General features: G+C 44.1%; 14 non-coding genes across 14 annotated transcripts; 12 read left to right on the forward strand and 2 right to left on the reverse strand.

The window, feature by feature from the left end:
• Nucleotides 1-300: 300 nt before the first annotated feature.
• TRNAM-CAU (transfer RNA methionine (anticodon CAU)) lies at nucleotides 301-372 on the reverse strand. Its single transcript has one exon. It is a non-coding gene; the product is annotated as a tRNA-Met (tRNA).
• Nucleotides 373-1,234: 862 nt separating this feature from the next.
• On the reverse strand, nucleotides 1,235-1,306 carry TRNAG-CCC (transfer RNA glycine (anticodon CCC)). The gene has a single exon. It is a non-coding gene; the product is annotated as a tRNA-Gly (tRNA).
• A 1,223-nt stretch (nucleotides 1,307-2,529) lies between these two features.
• On the forward strand, nucleotides 2,530-2,601 carry TRNAG-UCC (transfer RNA glycine (anticodon UCC)). The gene has a single exon. It is a non-coding gene; the product is annotated as a tRNA-Gly (tRNA).
• Nucleotides 2,602-4,113: 1,512 nt separating this feature from the next.
• Nucleotides 4,114-4,185, forward strand: TRNAG-UCC (transfer RNA glycine (anticodon UCC)). The gene has a single exon. It is a non-coding gene; the product is annotated as a tRNA-Gly (tRNA).
• Nucleotides 4,186-5,084: 899 nt separating this feature from the next.
• Nucleotides 5,085-5,156, forward strand: TRNAG-UCC (transfer RNA glycine (anticodon UCC)). The gene has a single exon. It is a non-coding gene; the product is annotated as a tRNA-Gly (tRNA).
• Nucleotides 5,157-6,668: 1,512 nt separating this feature from the next.
• On the forward strand, nucleotides 6,669-6,740 carry TRNAG-UCC (transfer RNA glycine (anticodon UCC)). The gene has a single exon. It is a non-coding gene; the product is annotated as a tRNA-Gly (tRNA).
• Nucleotides 6,741-7,639: 899 nt separating this feature from the next.
• TRNAG-UCC (transfer RNA glycine (anticodon UCC)) lies at nucleotides 7,640-7,711 on the forward strand. The gene has a single exon. It is a non-coding gene; the product is annotated as a tRNA-Gly (tRNA).
• A 1,512-nt stretch (nucleotides 7,712-9,223) lies between these two features.
• Nucleotides 9,224-9,295, forward strand: TRNAG-UCC (transfer RNA glycine (anticodon UCC)). Its single transcript has one exon. It is a non-coding gene; the product is annotated as a tRNA-Gly (tRNA).
• An 899-nt stretch (nucleotides 9,296-10,194) lies between these two features.
• On the forward strand, nucleotides 10,195-10,266 carry TRNAG-UCC (transfer RNA glycine (anticodon UCC)). The gene has a single exon. It is a non-coding gene; the product is annotated as a tRNA-Gly (tRNA).
• A 1,512-nt stretch (nucleotides 10,267-11,778) lies between these two features.
• Nucleotides 11,779-11,850, forward strand: TRNAG-UCC (transfer RNA glycine (anticodon UCC)). Its single transcript has one exon. It is a non-coding gene; the product is annotated as a tRNA-Gly (tRNA).
• An 899-nt stretch (nucleotides 11,851-12,749) lies between these two features.
• Nucleotides 12,750-12,821, forward strand: TRNAG-UCC (transfer RNA glycine (anticodon UCC)). The gene has a single exon. It is a non-coding gene; the product is annotated as a tRNA-Gly (tRNA).
• An 899-nt stretch (nucleotides 12,822-13,720) lies between these two features.
• Nucleotides 13,721-13,792, forward strand: TRNAG-UCC (transfer RNA glycine (anticodon UCC)). Its single transcript has one exon. It is a non-coding gene; the product is annotated as a tRNA-Gly (tRNA).
• A 1,498-nt stretch (nucleotides 13,793-15,290) lies between these two features.
• Nucleotides 15,291-15,362, forward strand: TRNAG-UCC (transfer RNA glycine (anticodon UCC)). Its single transcript has one exon. It is a non-coding gene; the product is annotated as a tRNA-Gly (tRNA).
• Nucleotides 15,363-16,261: 899 nt separating this feature from the next.
• On the forward strand, nucleotides 16,262-16,333 carry TRNAG-UCC (transfer RNA glycine (anticodon UCC)). Its single transcript has one exon. It is a non-coding gene; the product is annotated as a tRNA-Gly (tRNA).
• The last annotated feature ends 933 nt before the right edge of the window (nucleotides 16,334-17,266 follow it).

Here is a 17,266-nt window from a genome sequence, read left to right on the forward strand (position 1 = left end):
AAGAGAGAACATTCCAGGAAATGCCCAGGAGATAGATAAGAGCAGAACAAAAAGGGAAGAATGATATTCAAAGCATGCCCAGAAAAGTGTTTGAAGGTCCCACCAGTCATTTATGCTTATTATTGTGTGTCTTTACTTTCAAGGTACAGGGTGGATCCCTTTGACGATCCCTCTCTTGTATTTCAGCAGACACAGATAGTTCAGAAGTCGTTTCTACCATAGCTGGCACAAGCTTGCGCTTTTCCTTGCTGGCAGCCTTAAAATGACAGCTTGGTCCTTGGAAGAAAAATCAAGCAAAACTAGCAGAGGATGGTTTCGATCCATCGACCTCTGGGTTATGGGCCCAGCACGCTTCCGCTGCGCCACTCTGCTGCTTTGGGAAAGTGTTCTCTTTATGCAGATGAGGAGCATTCAGCAGAGTAGCATGGGATTGGTCGGGCTCTCACCTCATTTGCCTAAGTTTATCGCAAGGCATGCTGGGTATAGAAAAACTTCATCTTCCCCTCTCACAATCAGTCATAACTGAAAGTCAGACACTCTCAGGCACTAGCCGTTTCAAACCTTTATCAGGACAGCAGCTCTTGAACCCTCTATATCTCTCTCTGTGATACTAGCGCTAGCATGCTCAGGATTTGGCTTTACCTGGGTGCCAGAGATCTACCCGGTGTGAGGCTTTTGAGCGTTTGGGAGCGTTCGGGACGTGAGTGGACGTTGGACAGGAAACTATGCAAATTTGAATCATCCAACCTTCCTGCTGCAATGAGACGCTCTTTCCATGGACATCTGCCTCTTGGATTCATCTCAACTTGCCTTCTGATAAAACATTTTGTGAGCCGCAGTTACCTTCGACAGCTACAAGGTGGCGCTACATGCAGGTGAGAGCACAAGTATGCACAAAATGTTAAGGACTTTTGACAGATTTATCGGTGGATCTTGTATATTTTTTTCAGAGGCTAGATATTGCCTAGAAATGCTTTCTAACATAGAGATGCTAGAGTTATAATGTCTGCCCACTGTAACATATTTATTACCAGCACATGTGAGTGGTGACTCTGCTTTATGAAACTTATCATATATTAGGACAATGAATGTAGCAGAAGGGGCGATCGAGATGCTTGCCTACATATTTGTTTATTTTTTATATAATGGCTGATTAATCTGTTCATGATATTTCCATTTTGTGACATGTTGCATTAAAATATATCCTGCTTGCAGAATATATAAGTATTTGCATTGCGTTGGCCGGGAATCGAACCCGGGTCAACTGCTTGGGAAGCAGCTATGCTCACCACTATACCACCAACGCCCTCTGACATTTGCGCTCTCGGTTCTTAATATTATGACTCAGAGATCAATGACTATCTTGCACCTGCTTCAATGGTGCATTTGGTTTAGATACCAACATGAAAAGCAGTAGAACGTTATTTGCAGAGGGTAAGGAACTGGGGATTAAAACCAAGGACAAAGCTGTGCAGAAGAGAAGAATGGAAAGCAGCAGTACAATTAATATATATATAACATATAGAGGCAGCAAGGGAAGCAAAGCAGGGAAGAGAAAGAGAGAACATTCCATGAAATGCCCAGGAGATAGATAAGAGCAGAACAAAAAGGGAAGAATGAAATTCAAAGCCTGCACAGAAAAGTGTTTGAAGGTCCCACCAGTCATGTATGCTTATTATTGTGTGTCTTTACTTTCAAAGTACAGGGTGGATCCTTTGACACTCCCTCTCTTGTATTTCAGCAGACACAGATAGTTGAGAAGTCTTATATCACTTAGCTGGCACAAGCTTGCGCTTTTCCTTTCCGGCAGCGTGGAAATGACAGCTTAGTCCTTGGAAGAAAAATCAAGCAAAATTAGCAGAGGATGGTTTCGATCCATCGACCTCTGGGTTAAGGGCCCAGCACGCTTCCGCTGCGCCACTCTGCTCCTATTTCAGAGTGTTCTCTTTATGCAGATGAGGAGCATTCAGGGGAGTGACGTGGGCGTTCGGGACGTGAGAGGACGATGGGCAGGACCTGAATGTAGCGCCACCTTGTAGCCATCGGAGGTAACTGCAGCTCACAAAATGTTTCATAAGAGGGCAAGTTGAGAGGAATCCAAGAGGCAGATGTCCATAGAAAGAGCCTCTGACTACAGCAGGAAGGTTGGATGCTTCAAATTTGCATAGTTTCCTGTCCAACGTCCTCTCACGTCCCGAACGCTCACGTCACTCCACTGAATGCTCCTCATCTGCATAAAGAGAACACTTTCACAGAGGAGAAGAGTGGCGCAGCGGAAGCGTGCTGGGCCCATAACCCAGAGCTCGATGGATCGAAACCATCCTCTGCTAAATTTGCTTTATTTTCCTTCCAAGGACCAAGCTGTCATTTCCACGCTGCCAGAAAGGAAAAGCGCAAGCTTGCGCCAGCTATGTGAGAAAAGACTTCTCAACTATCTGTGTCTGCTGAAATACAAGAGAGGGATCGTCAAAGGATCCACCCTTTACTTTGAAAGTAAAGAGACACAATAATAAGCATAAATGACAGAGGGCGTTGGTGGTATAGTGGTGAGCATAGCTGCCTTCCAAGCAGTTGACCCGGGTTCGATTCCCGGACAACGCAGTGCAAATACTTATGTATTCTGCAAGCAGGATATATTTTAGTTCAACATGTCACAAAATGGAAATATCATGAACAGATTAATCAGCCATATATATAGAAATTAAAAAATACGTAGGCAAACATCTCAATCGCCCCTTCTGCTATATTCATTGTCCTAATATATGATAAGTTTCATAAAGCAGAGTCGCCATTCACATGTGCTGGTAATAAATATGTTATTTTGGGCAGGCAATGAAAGGGCTGAGGCCCGACCAGACATTATACCTCCAGCATCTCTATGTTAAAAAGCATTTCTAGGCAATTTCTAGCCTCTGAAAAAAATATGCAAGACCCACCGATAAATCTGGCCAAAGTCCGTAACATTTTTGCATACTTGTGCTCTGACCTGAATGTAGCGCCACCTCGTAGCTGTCGAAGGTAACTGCAGCTCACAAAATGTTTTATCAGAAGGCAAGTTGAGAGGAATCCAAGAGGCAGATGTCCATGGAAAGAGCCTCTCACTGCAGCAGGAAGGTTGGATGCTTGAAATTTGCATAGTTTCCTGTCCAACGTCCACAACGCTCCCAAACGCTCAAAAGCCTCACACCGGGCAAGCCCTCACCGGGTAGATCTCTGGCTCCCAGGTAAAGCCAAATCCTGAGCATGTTAGCGCTAGTATCACAGAGAGAGATATAGAGGGTTCAAGAGCTGCTGTCTTGATAAATGTTTGAAACGGCTAGTGCCTGAGAGTGTCTGGCTTTCAGTTATGACTGATTGTGAGAGGGGAAGATTAAGTTTTTCTGTACCCAGCATGCCTTGCGATATACTTAGGCAAATGAGGTGAGAGCCCGACCAATCCCACTCTACTCTGCTGAATGCTCCTTATTTGCATAAAGAGAACACTTTCACAACGGAGCAGAGTGGCGCAGCGGAAGCGTGCTGGACCCATAACCCAGAGGTCGATGGATCAAAACCATCCTCTGCTAATTTTGCTTGATTTTTCTTCCAAGGACCAAGCTGTCATTCCCAGGCTGCCAGCAAGTAAAAGCGCAAGCTTTTGCCAGCTATGTGAGAAAAGACTTCTCAACTATCTGTGTCTGCTGAAATACAAGAGAGGGATCGTAAAAGGATCCACCCTGTACTTTGAAAGTAAAGACACACAATAATAAGCATAAATGACTGGTGGGACCTTCAAACACTTTTCTGGGCATGCTTTGAATTTCATTCTTCCCTTTTAGTTGTGCTATTATCTATCTCCTGGGCATTTCCTGGAATGTTCTCTCTTTCTCTTCCCTGCTTTGCTTCCCATGCTGCATCTATATGTTCATATCTATTATTTGTACTACTGCTTTCCATTCTTCTCTTCCGCACAGCTTTGACCTTGGTTTCAATCCCAGTTCCTTACCCTCTGCTAAAAACTTTCTACTGCTTTTCATGTTGGTATCTAAACCAAATGCACCGTTGAAGCTGGTGCAAGATAGACATTGCACTCAGGGTCGTAATGTTTAGAACCGAGAGCATACAGATCATAGGGTGTTGGTGGTATAGTGGTGAGCATAGCTGCCTTCCAAGCAGTTGACCCGGGTTCGATTCCCGGCCAACGCAGTACAAATACTTATATATTCTGCAAGCTGGATATATTTTAATGCAATATGTCACAAAATGGAAATATCATGAACAGATTAATCAGCCAGATATAAAAAAATAAACAAATACGTAGGCAAACATCTCGATCGCCCCTTCTGCTATATTCATTGCCCTAATATATGATAAGTTCCATAAAGCAGAGTCACCACTCACATGTGCTGGTAATAAATATGTTACAGTGGGCAGACAATGAAAGGGCTGAGGCCCGACCAGACATTATAACTCCAGCATCTCTATGTTAAAAAGCATTTCTAGGCAATATCTAGCCTCTGAAAAAAATATGCAAGATCCACCGATAAATCTGGCAAAAGTCACTAACATTTTGGGCATACTTGTGCTCTCACCTGAATGTAGCGCCACCTTGTAGCCATCGGAGGTAACTGCAGCTCACAAAATGTTTCATAAGAGGGCAAGTTGAGAGGAATCCAAGAGGCAGATGTCCATAGAAAGAGCCTCTGACTACAGCAGGAAGGTTGGATGCTTCAAATTTGCATAGTTTCCTGTCCAACATCCTCTCACGTCCCGAACGCCCACGTCACTCCACTGAATGCTCCTCATCTGCATAAAGAGAACACTTTCACAGAGGAGCAGAGTGGCGCAGCGGAAGCGTGCTGGGCCCATAACCCAGAGGTCGATGGATCGAAACCATCCTCTGCTAAATTTGCTTTATTTTCCTTCCAAGGACCAAGCTGTCATTTCCACGCTGCCAGAAAGGAAAAGCGCAAGCTTGCGCCAGCTATGTGAGAAAAGACTTCTCAACTATCTGTGTCTGCTGAAATACAAGAGAGGGATCGTCAAAGGATCCACCCTTTACTTTGAAAGTAAAGAGACACAATAATAAGCATAAATGACAGAGGGCGTTGGTGGTATAGTGGTGAGCATAGCTGCCTTCCAAGCAGTTGACCCGGGTTCGATTCCCGGCCAACGCAGTGCAAATACTTATGTATTCTGCAAGCAGGATATATTTTAGTTCAACATGTCACAAAATGGAAATATCATGAACAGATTAATCAGCCATATATATAGAAATTAAAAAATACGTAGGCAAACATCTCAATCGCCCCTTCTGCTATATTCATTGTCCTAATATATGATAAGTTTCATAAAGCAGAGTCGCCATTCACATGTGCTGGTAATAAATATGTTATTTTGGGCAGGCAATGAAAGGGCTGAGGCCCGACCAGACATTATACCTCCAGCATCTCTATGTTAAAAAGCATTTCTAGGCAATTTCTAGCCTCTGAAAAAAATATGCAAGACCCACCGATAAATCTGGCCAAAGTCCGTAACATTTTTGCATACTTGTGCTCTGACCTGAATGTAGCGCCACCTCGTAGCTGTCAAAGGTAACTGCAGCTCACAAAATGTTTTATCAGAAGGCAAGTTGAGAGGAATCCAAGAGGCAGATGTCCATGGAAAGAGCCTCTCACTGCAGCAGGAAGGTTGGATGCTTGAAATTTGCATAGTTTCCTGTCCAACGTCCACAACGCTCCCAAACGCTCAAAAGCCTCACACCGGGCAAGCCCTCACCGGGTAGATCTCTGGCTCCCAGGTAAAGCCAAATCCTGAGCATGTTAGCGCTAGTATCACAGAGAGAGATATAGAGGGTTCAAGAGCTGCTGTCTTGATAAATGTTTGAAACGGCTAGTGCCTGAGAGTGTCTGGCTTTCAGTTATGACTGATTGTGAGAGGGGAAGATTAAGTTTTTCTGCACCCAGCATGCCTTGCGATATACTTAGGCAAATGAGGTGAGAGCCCGACCAATCCCACTCTACTCTGCTGAATGCTCCTTATTTGCATAAAGAGAACACTTTCACAACGGAGCAGAGTGGCGCAGCGGAAGCGTGCTGGGCCCATAACCCAGAGGTCGATGGATCGAAACCATCCTCTGCTAATTTTGCTTGATTTTTCTTCCAAGGACCAAGCTGTCATTCCCAGGCTGCCAGCAAGTAAAAGCGCAAGCTTTTGCCAGCTATGTGAGAAAAGACTTCTCAACTATCTGTGTCTGCTGAAATACAAGAGAGGGATCGTAAAAGGATCCACCCTGTACTTTGAAAGTAAAGACACACAATAATAAGCATAAATGACTGGTGGGACCTTCAAACACTTTTCTGGGCATGCTTTGAATTTCATTCTTTCCTTTTAGTTGTGCTATTATCTATCTCCTGGGCATTTCCTGGAATGTTCTCTCTTTCTCTTCCCTGCTTTGCTTCCCATGCTGCATCTATATGTTCATATCTATTATTTGTACTACTGCTTTCCATTCTTCTCTTCCGCACAGCTTTGACCTTGGTTTCAATCCCAGTTCCTTACCCTCTGCTAAAAACTTTCTACTGCTTTTCATGTTGGTATCTAAACCAAATGCACCGTTGAAGCTGGTGCAAGATAGACATTGCACTCAGGGTCGTAATGTTTAGAACCGAGAGCATACAGATCATAGGGCGTTGGTGGTATAGTGGTGAGCATAGCTGCCTTCCAAGCAGTTGACCCGGGTTCGATTCCCGGCCAACGCAGTACAAATACTTATATATTCTGCAAGCTGGATATATTTTAATGCAATATGTCACAAAATGGAAATATCATGAACAGATTAATCAGCCATATATAAAAAAATAAACAAATACGTAGGCAAACATCTCGATCGCCCCTTCTGCTATATTCATTGCCCTAATATATGATAAGTTCCATAAAGCAGAGTCACCACTCACATGTGCTGGTAATAAATATGTTACAGTGGGCAGACAATGAAAGGGCTGAGGCCCGACCAGACATTATAACTCCAGCATCTCTATGTTAAAAGGCATTTCTAGGCAATATCTAGCCTCTGAAAAAAATATGCAAGATCCACCGATAAATCTGGCAAAAGTCACTAACATTTTGGGCATACTTGTGCTCTCACCTGAATGTAGCGCCACCTTGTAGCCATCGGAGGTAACTGCAGCTCACAAAATGTTTCATAAGAGGGCAAGTTGAGAGGAATCCAAGAGGCAGATGTCCATAGAAAGAGCCTCTGACTACAGCAGGAAGGTTGGATGCTTCAAATTTGCATAGTTTCCTGTCCAACGTCCTCTCACGTCCCGAACGCCCACGTCACTCCACTGAATGCTCCTCATCTGCATAAAGAGAACACTTTCACAGAGGAGCAGAGTGGCGCAGCGGAAGCGTGCTGGGCCCATAACCCAGAGGTTGATGGATCGAAACCATCCTCTGCTAAATTTGCTTTATTTTCCTTCCAAGGACCAAGCTGTCATTTCCACGCTGCCAGAAAGGAAAAGCGCAAGCTTGCGCCAGCTATGTGAGAAAAGACTTCTCAACTATCTGTGTCTGCTGAAATACAAGAGAGGGATCGTCAAAGGATCCACCCTTTACTTTGAAAGTAAAGAGACACAATAATAAGCATAAATGACAGAGGGCGTTGGTGGTATAGTGGTGAGCATAGCTGCCTTCCAAGCAGTTGACCCGGGTTCGATTCCCGGCCAACGCAGTGCAAATACTTATGTATTCTGCAAGCAGGATATATTTTAGTTCAACATGTCACAAAATGGAAATATCATGAACAGATTAATCAGCCATATATATAGAAATTAAAAAATACGTAGGCAAACATCTCAATCGCCCCTTCTGCTATATTCATTGTCCTAATATATGATAAGTTTCATAAAGCAGAGTCGCCATTCACATGTGCTGGTAATAAATATGTTATTTTGGGCAGGCAATGAAAGGGCTGAGGCCCGACCAGACATTATACCTCCAGCATCTCTATGTTAAAAAGCATTTCTAGGCAATTTCTAGCCTCTGAAAAAAATATGCAAGACCCACCGATAAATCTGGCCAAAGTCCGTAACATTTTTGCATACTTGTGCTCTGACCTGAATGTAGCGCCACCTCGTAGCTGTCGAAGGTAACTGCAGCTCACAAAATGTTTTATCAGAAGGCAAGTTGAGAGGAATCCAAGAGGCAGATGTCCATGGAAAGAGCCTCTCACTGCAGCAGGAAGGTTGGATGCTTGAAATTTGCATAGTTTCCTGTCCAACGTCCACAACGCTCCCAAACGCTCAAAAGCCTCACACCGGGCAAGCCCTCACCGGGTAGATCTCTGGCTCCCAGGTAAAGCCAAATCCTGAGCATGTTAGCGCTAGTATCACAGAGAGAGATATAGAGGGTTCAAGAGCTGCTGTCTTGATAAATGTTTGAAACGGCTAGTGCCTGAGAGTGTCTGGCTTTCAGTTATGACTGATTGTGAGAGGGGAAGATTAAGTTTTTCTGCACCCAGCATGCCTTGCGATATACTTAGGCAAATGAGGTGAGAGCCCGACCAATCCCACTCTACTCTGCTGAATGCTCCTTATTTGCATAAAGAGAACACTTTCACAACGGAGCAGAGTGGCGCAGCGGAAGCGTGCTGGGCCCATAACCCAGAGGTCGATGGATCGAAACCATCCTCTGCTAATTTTGCTTGATTTTTCTTCCAAGGACCAAGCTGTCATTCCCAGGCTGCCAGCAAGTAAAAGCGCAAGCTTTTGCCAGCTATGTGAGAAAAGACTTCTCAACTATCTGTGTCTGCTGAAATACAAGAGAGGGATCGTAAAAGGATCCACCCTGTACTTTGAAAGTAAAGACACACAATAATAAGCATAAATGACTGGTGGGACCTTCAAACACTTTTCTGGGCATGCTTTGAATTTCATTCTTCCCTTTTAGTTGTGCTATTATCTATCTCCTGGGCATTTCCTGGAATGTTCTCTCTTTCTCTTCCCTGCTTTGCTTCCCATGCTGCATCTATATGTTCATATCTATTATTTGTACTACTGCTTTCCATTCTTCTCTTCCGCACAGCTTTGACCTTGGTTTCAATCCCAGTTCCTTACCCTCTGCTAAAAACTTTCTACTGCTTTTCATGTTGGTATCTAAACCAAATGCACCGTTGAAGCTGGTGCAAGATAGACATTGCACTCAGGGTCGTAATGTTTAGAACCGAGAGCATACAGATCATAGGGCGTTGGTGGTATAGTGGTGAGCATAGCTGCCTTCCAAGCAGTTGACCCGGGTTTGATTCCCGGCCAACGCAGTACAAATACTTATATATTCTGCAAGCTGGATATATTTTAATGCAATATGTCACAAAATGGAAATATCATGAACAGATTAATCAGCCATATATAAAAAAATAAACAAATACGTAGGCAAACATCTCGATCGCCCCTTCTGCTATATTCATTGCCCTAATATATGATAAGTTCCATAAAGCAGAGTCACCACTCACATGTGCTGGTAATAAATATGTTACAGTGGGCAGACAATGAAAGGGCTGAGGCCCGACCAGACATTATAACTCCAGCATCTCTATGTTAAAAGGCATTTCTAGGCAATATCTAGCCTCTGAAAAAAATATGCAAGATCCACCGATAAATCTGGCAAAAGTCACTAACATTTTGGGCATACTTGTGCTCTCACCTGAATGTAGCGCCACCTTGTAGCCATCGGAGGTAACTGCAGCTCACAAAATGTTTCATAAGAGGGCAAGTTGAGAGGAATCCAAGAGGCAGATGTCCATAGAAAGAGCCTCTGACTACAGCAGGAAGGTTGGATGCTTCAAATTTGCATAGTTTCCTGTCCAACGTCCTCTCACGTCCCGAACGCCCACGTCACTCCACTGAATGCTCCTCATCTGCATAAAGAGAACACTTTCACAGAGGAGCAGAGTGGCGCAGCGGAAGCGTGCTGGGCCCATAACCCAGAGGTCGATGGATCGAAACCATCCTCTGCTAAATTTGCTTTATTTTCCTTCCAAGGACCAAGCTGTCATTTCCACGCTGCCAGAAAGGAAAAGCGCAAGCTTGCGCCAGCTATGTGAGAAAAGACTTCTCAACTATCTGTGTCTGCTGAAATACAAGAGAGGGATCGTCAAAGGATCCACCCTTTACTTTGAAAGTAAAGAGACACAATAATAAGCATAAATGACAGAGGGCGTTGGTGGTATAGTGGTGAGCATAGCTGCCTTCCAAGCAGTTGACCCGGGTTCGATTCCCGGCCAACGCAGTGCAAATACTTATGTATTCTGCAAACAGGATATATTTTAGTTCAACATGTCACAAAATGGAAATATCATGAACAGATTAATCAGCCATATATATAGAAATTAAAAAATACGTAGGCAAACATCTCAATCGCCCCTTCTGCTATATTCATTGTCCTAATATATGATAAGTTTCATAAAGCAGAGTCGCCATTCACATGTGCTGGTAATAAATATGTTATTTTGGGCAGGCAATGAAAGGGCTGAGGCCCGACCAGACATTATACCTCCAGCATCTCTATGTTAAAAAGCATTTCTAGGCAATTTCTAGCCTCTGAAAAAAATATGCAAGACCCACCGATAAATCTGGCCAAAGTCCGTAACATTTTTGCATACTTGTGCTCTGACCTGAATGTAGCGCCACCTCGTAGCTGTCGAAGGTAACTGCAGCTCACAAAATGTTTTATCAGAAGGCAAGTTGAGAGGAATCCAAGAGGCAGATGTCCATGGAAAGAGCCTCTCACTGCAGCAGGAAGGTTGGATGCTTGAAATTTGCATAGTTTCCTGTCCAACGTCCACAACGCTCCCAAACGCTCAAAAGCCTCACACCGGGCAAGCCCTCACCGGGTAGATCTCTGGCTCCCAGGTAAAGCCAAATCCTGAGCATGTTAGCGCTAGTATCACAGAGAGAGATATAGAGGGTTCAAGAGCTGCTGTCTTGATAAATGTTTGAAACGGCTAGTGCCTGAGAGTGTCTGGCTTTCAGTTATGACTGATTGTGAGAGGGGAAGATTAAGTTTTTCTGCACCCAGCATGCCTTGCGATATACTTAGGCAAATGAGGTGAGAGCCCGACCAATCCCACTCTACTCTGCTGAATGCTCCTTATTTGCATAAAGAGAACACTTTCACAACGGAGCAGAGTGGCGCAGCGGAAGCGTGCTGGGCCCATAACCCAGAGGTCGATGGATCGAAACCATCCTCTGCTAATTTTGCTTGATTTTTCTTCCAAGGACCAAGCTGTCATTCCCAGGCTGCCAGCAAGTAAAAGCGCAAGCTTTTGCCAGCTATGTGAGAAAAGACTTCTCAACTATCTGTGTCTGCTGAAATACAAGAGAGGGATCGTAAAAGGATCCACCCTGTACTTTGAAAGTAAAGACACACAATAATAAGCATAAATGACTGGTGGGACCTTCAAACACTTTTCTGGGCATGCTTTGAATTTCATTCTTCCCTTTTAGTTGTGCTATTATCTATCTCCTGGGCATTTCCTGGAATGTTCTCTCTTTCTCTTCCCTGCTTTGCTTCCCATGCTGCATCTATATGTTCATATCTATTATTTGTACTACTGCTTTCCATTCTTCTCTTCCGCACAGCTTTGACCTTGGTTTCAATCCCAGTTCCTTACCCTCTGCTAAAAACTTTCTACTGCTTTTCATGTTGGTATCTAAACCAAATGCACCGTTGAAGCTGGTGCAAGATAGACATTGCACTCAGGGTCGTAATGTTTAGAACCGAGAGCATACAGATCATAGGGCGTTGGTGGTATAGTGGTGAGCATAGCTGCCTTCCAAGCAGTTGACCCGGGTTCGATTCCCGGCCAACGCAGTACAAATACTTATATATTCTGCAAGCTGGATATATTTTAATGCAATATGTCACAAAATGGAAATATCATGAACAGATTAATCAGCCAGATATAAAAAAATAAACAAATACGTAGGCAAACATCTCGATCGCCCCTTCTGCTATATTCATTGCCCTAATATATGATAAGTTCCATAAAGCAGAGTCACCACTCACATGTGCTGGTAATAAATATGTTACAGTGGGCAGACAATGAAAGGGCTGAGGCCCGACCAGACATTATAACTCCAGCATCTCTATGTTAAAAGGCATTTCTAGGCAATATCTAGCCTCTGAAAAAAATATGCAAGATCCACCGATAAATCTGGCAAAAGTCACTAACATTTTGGGCATACTTGTGCTCTCACCTGAATGTAGCGCCACCTTGTAGCCATCGGAGGTAACTGCAGCTCACAAAATGTTTCATAAGAGGGCAAGTTGAGAGGAATCCAAGAGGCAGATGTCCATAGAAAGAGCCTCTGACTACAGCAGGAAGGTTGGATGCTTCAAATTTGCATAGTTTCCTGTCCAACGTCCTCTCACGTCCCGAACGCCCACGTCACTCCACTGAATGCTCCTCATCTGCATAAAGAGAACACTTTCACAGAGGAGCAGAGTGGCGCAGCGGAAGCGTGCTGGGCCCATAACCCAGAGGTCGATGGATCGAAACCATCCTCTGCTAAATTTGCTTTATTTTCCTTCCAAGGACCAAGCTGTCATTTCCACGCTGCCAGAAAGGAAAAGCGCAAGCTTGCGCCAGCTATGTGAGAAAAGACTTCTCAACTATCTGTGTCTGCTGAAATACAAGAGAGGGATCGTCAAAGGATCCACCCTTTACTTTGAAAGTAAAGAGACACAATAATAAGCATAAATGACAGAGGGCGTTGGTGGTATAGTGGTGAGCATAGCTGCCTTCCAAGCAGTTGACCCGGGTTCGATTCCCGGCCAACGCAGTGCAAATACTTATGTATTCTGCAAGCAGGATATATTTTAGTTCAACATGTCACAAAATGGAAATATCATGAACAGATTAATCAGCCATATATATAGAAATTAAAAAATACGTAGGCAAACATCTCAATCGCCCCTTCTGCTATATTCATTGTCCTAATATATGATAAGTTCCATAAAGCAGAGTCACCACTCACATGTGCTGGTAATAAATATGTTACAGTGGGCAGACAATGAAAGGGCTGAGGCCCGACCAGACATTATAACTCCAGCATCACTATGTTAAAAAGCATTTCTAGGCAATATCTAGCCTCTGAAAAAAATATGCAAGATCCACCGATAAATCTGGCAAAAGTCACTAACATTTTGGGCATACTTGTGCTCTCACCTGAATGTAGCGCCACCTTGTAGCCATCGGAGGTAACTGCAGCTCACAAAATGTTTCATAAGAGGGCAAGGTGAGAGGAATCCAAGAGGCAGATGTCCATAGAAAGAGCCTCTGACTACAGCAGGAAGGTTGGATGCTTCAAATTTGCATAGTTTCCTGTCCAACGTCCTCTCACGTCCCGAACGCCCACGTCACTCCACTGAATGCTCCTCATCTGCATAAAGAGAACACTTTCACAGAGGAGCAGAGTGGCGCAGCGGAAGCGTGCTGGGCCCATAACCCAGAGGTCGATGGATCGAAACCATCCTCTGCTAAATTTGCTTTATTTTCCTTCCAAGGACCAAGCTGCCATTTCCACGCTGCCAGAAAGGAAAAGCGCAAGCTTGCGCCAGCTATGTGAGAAAAGACTTCTCAACTATCTGTGTCTGCTGAAATACAAGAGAGGGATCGTCAAAGGATCCACCCTTTACTTTGAAAGTAAAGAGACACAATAATAAGCATAAATGACAGAGGGCGTTGGTGGTATAGTGGTGAGCATAGCTGCCTTCCAAGCAGTTGACCCGGGTTCGATTCCCGGCCAACGCAGAGCAAATACTTATGTATTCTGCAAGCAGGATATATTTTAGTTCAACATGTCACAAAATGGAAATATCATGAACAGATTAATCAGCCATATATATAGAAATTAAAAAATACGTAGGCAAACATCTGCTATATTCATTGTCCTAATATATGATAAGTTTCATAAAGCAGAGTCGCCATTCACATGTGCTGGTAATAAATATGTTATTTTGGGCAGGCAATGAAAGGGCTGAGGCCCGACCAGACATTATACCTCCAGCATCTCTATGTTAAAAAGCATTTCTAGGCAATTTCTAGCCTCTGAAAAAAATATGCAAGACCCACCGATAAATCTGGCCAAAGTCCGTAACATTTTTGCATACTTGTGCTCTGACCTGAATGTAGCGCCACCTCGTAGCTGTCGAAGGTAACTGCAGCTCACAAAATGTTTTATCAGAAGGCAAGTTGAGAGGAATCCAAGAGGCAGATGTCCATGGAAAGAGCCTCTCACTGCAGCAGGAAGGTTGGATGCTTGAAATTTGCATAGTTTCCTGTCCAACGTCCACAACGCTCCCAAACGCTCAAAAGCCTCACACCGGGCAAGCCCTCACCGGGTAGATCTCTGGCTCCCAGGTAAAGCCAAATCCTGAGCATGTTAGCGCTAGTATCACAGAGAGAGATATAGAGGGTTCAAGAGCTGCTGTCTTGATAAATGTTTGAAACGGCTAGTGCCTGAGAGTGTCTGGCTTTCAGTTATGACGGATTGTGAGAGGGGAAGATTAAGTTTTTCTGCACCCAGCATGCCTTGCGATATACTTAGGCAAATGAGGTGAGAGCCCGACCAATCCCACTCTACTCTGCTGAATGCTCCTTATTTGCATAAAGAGAACACTTTCACAACGGAGCAGAGTGGCGCAGCGGAAGCGTGCTGGGCCCATAACCCAGAGGTCGATGGATCGAAACCATCCTCTGCTAATTTTGCTTGATTTTTCTTCCAAGGACCAAGCTGTCATTCCCAGGCTGCCAGCAAGTAAAAGCGCAAGCTTTTGCCAGCTATGTGAGAAAAGACTTCTCAACTATCTGTGTCTGCTGAAATACAAGAGAGGGATCGTAAAAGGATCCACCCTGTACTTTGAAAGTAAAGACACACAATAATAAGCATAAATGACTGGTGGGACCTTCAAACACTTTTCTGGGCATGCTTTGAATTTCATTCTTCCCTTTTAGTTGTGCTATTATCTATCTCCTGGGCATTTCCTGGAATGTTCTCTCTTTCTCTTCCCTGCTTTGCTTCCCATGCTGCATCTATATGTTCATATCTATTATTTGTACTACTGCTTTCCATTCTTCTCTTCCGCACAGCTTTGACCTTGGTTTCAATCCCAGTTCCTTACCCTCTGCTAAAAACTTTCTACTGCTTTTCATGTTGGTATCTAAACCAAATGCACCGTTGAAGCTGGTGCAAGATAGACATTGCACTCAGGGTCGTAATGTTTAGAACCGAGAGCACACAGATCATAGGGTGTTGGTGGTATAGTGGTGAGCATAGCTGCCTTCCAAGCAGTTGACCCGGGTTCGATTCCCGGCCAACGCAGTACAAATACTTATATATTCTGCAAGCTGGATATATTTTAATGCAATATGTCACAAAATGGAAATATCATGAACAGATTAATCAGCCAGATATAAAAAAATAAACAAATACGTAGGCAAACATCTCGATCGCCCCTTCTGCTATATTCATTGCCCTAATATATGATAAGTTCCATAAAGCAGAGTCACCACTCACATGTGCTGGTAATAAATATGTTACAGTGGGCAGACAATGAAAGGGCTGAGGCCCGACCAGACATTATAACTCCAGCATCTCTATGTTAAAAGGCATATCTAGCCAATATCTAGCCTCTGAAAAAAATATGCAAGATCCACCGATAAATCTGGCAAAAGTCACTAACATTTTGGGCATACTTGTGCTCTCACCTGAATGTAGCGCCACCTTGTAGCCATCGGAGGTAACTGCAGCTCACAAAATGTTTCATAAGAGGGCAAGTTGAGAGGAATCCAAGAGGCAGATGTCCATAGAAATAGCCTCTGACTACAGCAGGAAGGTTGGATGCTTCAAATTTGCATAGTTTCCTGTCCAACGTCCTCTCACGTCCCGAACGCCCACGTCACTCCACTGAATGCTCCTCATCTGCATAAAGAGAACACTTTCACAGAGGAGCAGAGTGGCGCAGCGGAAGCGTGCTGGGCCCATAACCCAGAGGTCGATGGATCGAAACCATCCTCTGCTAAATTTGCTTTATTTTCCTTCCAAGGACCAAGCTGTCATTTCCACGCTGCCAGAAAGGAAAAGCGCAAGCTTGCGCCAGCTATGTGAGAAAAGACTTCTCAACTATCTGTGTCTGCTGAAATACAAGAGAGGGATCGTCAAAGGATCCACCCTTTACTTTGAAAGTAAAGAGACACAATAATAAGCATAAATGACAGAGGGCGTTGGTGGTATAGTGGTGAGCATAGCTGCCTTCCAAGCAGTTGACCCGGGTTCGATTCCCGGCCAACGCAGTGCAAATACTTATGTATTCTGCAAGCAGGATATATTTTAGTTCAACATGTCACAAAATGGAAATATCATGAACAGATTAATCAGCCATATATATAGAAATTAAAAAATACGTAGGCAAACATCTCAATCGCCCCTTCTGCTATATTCATTGTCCTAATATATGATAAGTTTCATAAAGCAGAGTCGCCATTCACATGTGCTGGTAATAAATATGTTATTTTGGGCAGGCAATGAAAGGGCTGAGGCCCGACCAGACATTATACCTCCAGCATCTCTATGTTAAAAAGCATTTCTAGGCAATTTCTAGCCTCTGAAAAAAATATGCAAGACCCACCGATAAATCTGGCCAAAGTCCGTAACATTTTTGCATACTTGTGCTCTGACCTGAATGTAGCGCCACCTCGTAGCTGTCGAAGGTAACTGCAGCTCACAAAATGTTTTATCAGAAGGCAAGTTGAGAGGAATCCAAGAGGCAGATGTCCATGGAAAGAGCCTCTCACTGCAGCAGGAAGGTTGGATGCTTGAAATTTGCATAGTTTCCTGTCAACGTCCAGAACGCTCCCAAATGCTCAAAAGCCTCACACCGGGCAAGCCCTCACCGGGTAGATCTCTGGCTCCCAGGTAAAGCCAAATCCTGAGCATGTTAGCGCTAGTATCACAGAGAGAGATATAGAGGGTTCAAGAGCTGCTGTCTTGATAAATGTTTGAAACGGCTAGTGCCTGAGAGTGTCTGGCTTTCAGTTATGACTGATTGTGAGAGGGGAAGATTAAGTTTTTCTGCACCCAGCATGCCTTGCGATATACTTAGGCAAATGAGGTGAGAGCCCGACCAATCCCACTCTACTCTGCTGAATGCTCCTTATTTGCATAAAGAGAACACTTTCACAACGGAGCAGAGTGGCGCAGCGGAAGCGTGCTGGGCCCATAACCCA

The sequence above is a fragment of the Lissotriton helveticus genome, chromosome 11 (assembly GCF_964261635.1).
Source record: "Lissotriton helveticus chromosome 11, aLisHel1.1, whole genome shotgun sequence".
In the NCBI taxonomy this organism is placed as follows: domain Eukaryota; kingdom Metazoa; phylum Chordata; class Amphibia; order Caudata; family Salamandridae; genus Lissotriton; species Lissotriton helveticus.